Below are 3,411 nucleotides of genomic sequence, written 5' to 3'. Positions count from 1 at the left end.
AACATATAGATTCAAATTAGTATACAAAAACAGATAGAAAATGGAATTCATAATATATATAATATTAATTGTTCATTAGTTCATCTCAGAATATATATAATATCATCACATATACGTGATGATACTTAACTACTAGGTACAATGCATAAAATTGAAAAAGAACAATACTAAACCTAATAATCCCTCCTGGGGCCAGTATTCAGCAGCCCCTCGCCAGCATCTCCCTGGTGTGTGGCATCTTCCCAGAGCGGAGGCAGTACTCCGCCTCCTCCGCCTCGCAGCGCTTGACGTGTCGATATGCCTCTTGCAGGCGGACGCGCGCGAACGATCTTGCTATTTTGTTGGGCGCCCATCGGAGCTCCTCTTCGATGGCATGCTGGAGTTTATCGGCCCAGCTCCATGCAGCGACGAGGCACCTAGTGCCTCTGGCCTTCCTCGCGAAGTACCCGTCTTCATACACCTCCTCCGCACGACGACAAGCCCGCCCCCAAAGCTCCGCCGCCTCCTTTTTCCAGGCGGCATCACGGGCTTCACAGGCCGCCTGGTACCTGGCATCCTCCTCCGCCATCTCCTTCTTGAAAGCCACTTGCCTGGCTTTCTCAGCCGACGACAGCGACTTCCAAAGACAAAGATCATACCGGCCCCAAAACCAATCCAAAGTTGGGGGGTCCAGCGCAACCTTGTCCGACGGCGCGTAGGTGTCCTCGTCGCTGCTCTTCGAGTGAGCCTCCTTGGGGGGTGGCGACTCCTCGTTGGCGCGTGGGCAGACTGACGGCGCCATGGCAGAGATTTGAGTGAGATAGAGATAGAGAGAGGGCGAGCAAGGGGAGAATGTAGATGAGAATGCAGGCGGGACGACATTAGCAAGGTAGTATTTATTAGCGGCTGGAATCTAGATCGCCGGGAACAGTACACGCACAGGTTGCCGGAATTTACGAGTACTGTAGTGTGAATTACACACGATTCCCGTAGGAAAATCCGTGTGTGAACATAATAGCTGACGGTTCCCAATACAGAACCGTGTCTGATTAATAAAGCCCGCCACTCACCTTCCAAAACTTGAGGCGTGAAATAGAGTGCTAATCGTGTGGGGCCGGTTGTCTTGCCAGATTTTACATTTTCTTTTTTGAACACCAGATATTTACATCGTCTGATGATTTTTGAACTCGCACACAAGTACACAAATATGATTTTCAAACCGTTATGGTTAGCCATTGCATGTACATCTAGTTCAAATTTGAATTACAGTCATTAAATGGCTAGGAAATCACTTAAATGTTTTCAAAAGGTCAAATGACCCCTGAAATTTTCCAAATTTTCACATGACAGTTTGTATCAGTGCACATTACACATAGAAAATTTTTGAAGGCCGTAAGAGGAAACTATCTGCCGTTCATCATCAAACATGCATTGTTCCCTCTCGGAAGCACGAGCCTTCTAGTGAGTTTCTCCGGTTTGTGAGGGGTGTGTGCCCAAACTTTCGTCAAGCAAGCCAATTTTTGTACCACATCATCTTGGTGGAATGACATTACATCAAGCAAGGTTTCATGTTTTTTTGATCATTTTTTATTTTTTATTTGGAATAAAAATGCCATGGCAGTCCATGCATGTACATGTGTCCATTCCGTGAGACCAATATGTTTGAAAATTCCTTCTAATTTACTGCACATGGAATTAACTCGTACACAAGTACACAAATATGATTTTTCAAACCGTTATGATTAGCCGTTGCATGTACATCTAGTTCAAATTAGAATTACGATCATTAAATGGCTAGGAAATCACTTAAATGTCTTTAAAAGGTCAAATGACCCCTGAAATTTTCCAAATTTTCACATGACAGTTTGTATCAGTGCACATTACACGTACAAAAATTTTGAAGGCCGTAAGGGGAAGCTATTTGCCGTTCGTCATCAAACATGCATTGTTCCCTCTCGAAACCACGAGCCTTCTAGTGAGTTGCTCCGGTTTTTGAGGGGTGTGTGTCCAAACTTTCGTTAAACGGGCCAATTCTTGTACCACATCATCTTGGTGGCATGCCATTACATCAAGCAAGGTTTCATGTTTTCCTGATCTTTTTTTAATTTTTTGGAATTAAAATGTCATGGCACTCCATGCATGTACATGTGTCCATGCCATGAGACCAATATGTTTGAAAATTCCTTCTAATTTACTGCACATGGAATTAACTCGCACACAGGTACACAAATATGATTTTTAAACCATTATGGTTAGCCGTTGCTTGTACATCTAGTTCAAATTAGAATTACGATCATTAAATGGCTAGGAAATCAGTTAAATGTCTTCAAAAGGTCAAATGACCCCTGGAATTTTCCAAATTTTCACATGACAGTTTGTATCAGTGTGATACGTCCATTTCGCATCATGCTTTTATATCGATATTTATTGCATTATGGGTAGTTATTACACGTTATGTCACAATACTTATGGCTATTCTCTCTTATTTTACAAGGTTTATCATGAAGAGGGAGAATGCCGGCAGCTGGGATTGTGGGCTGTAAAAGGAGCAAATATTGGAAACCTATTCTGCAAAGCTCCAAAAGTCCTGAAACTCCATGAAAGTCATTTTTGGAATTAATAAGAGTTATTGAGTGAAAGAAGTACCAAAGGGGGCCCACACCCTGGCCACGAGGATGGGGGGCGCGCCCACCCTTACAGGGCGCGCCCCCTGCCTCGTGGGCCCCCTGGTGGCCCTCCGATGCCCATCTTCTGCTATATGAAGTCTTTTACCCTGTAAAAAAAATCATAAGCAAGCTTACGGGAAGAAACTCCGCCGCCACGAGGCGGAACCTTGGCGGAACCAATCTAGGGCTCCGGCTGAGCTGTTCTGCCGGGGAAACTTCCCTCCGGGAGGGGGAAATCATCACCATCATCATCACCAACGATCCTCTCATCGGGAGGGGGTCAATCTCCATCAACATCTTCACCAACACCATCTCCTCTCAAACCCTAGTTCATCTCTTGTATCCAATCTTTGTACCAAAACCTCAGATTGGTACCTGTGGGTTGCTAGTAGTGTTGATTACTCCATGTAGTTGATGCTAGTTGGTTTATCCGGTGGAAGATCATTTGTTCAGATCCTTAATGCATATTAATACTCCTCTGATCATAAACATGAATATGCTTTGTGAGTAGTTATGTTTGTTCCTGAGGACATGGGTGAAGTCTTGCTATTAGTAGTCATGTGAATTTGGTATTAGTTAGATATTTTGATGAGATGTATGTTGTCTCTCCTCTAGTGGTGTTATGTGAACGTCGACTACATGACACTTCACCATTATTTGGGCCTAGAGGAAGACATTGGGAAGTAATAAGTAGATGATGTGTTGCTAGAGTGACAGAAGCTTAAACCCTAGTTTATGCGTTGCTTCGTAAGGGGCTGATTTGGAT

This window comes from Triticum dicoccoides, chromosome 2B (genome assembly GCF_002162155.2).
Source record: "Triticum dicoccoides isolate Atlit2015 ecotype Zavitan chromosome 2B, WEW_v2.0, whole genome shotgun sequence".
NCBI lineage: Eukaryota > Viridiplantae > Streptophyta > Magnoliopsida > Poales > Poaceae > Triticum > Triticum dicoccoides.
This window is presented reverse-complemented; position numbering follows the sequence as displayed.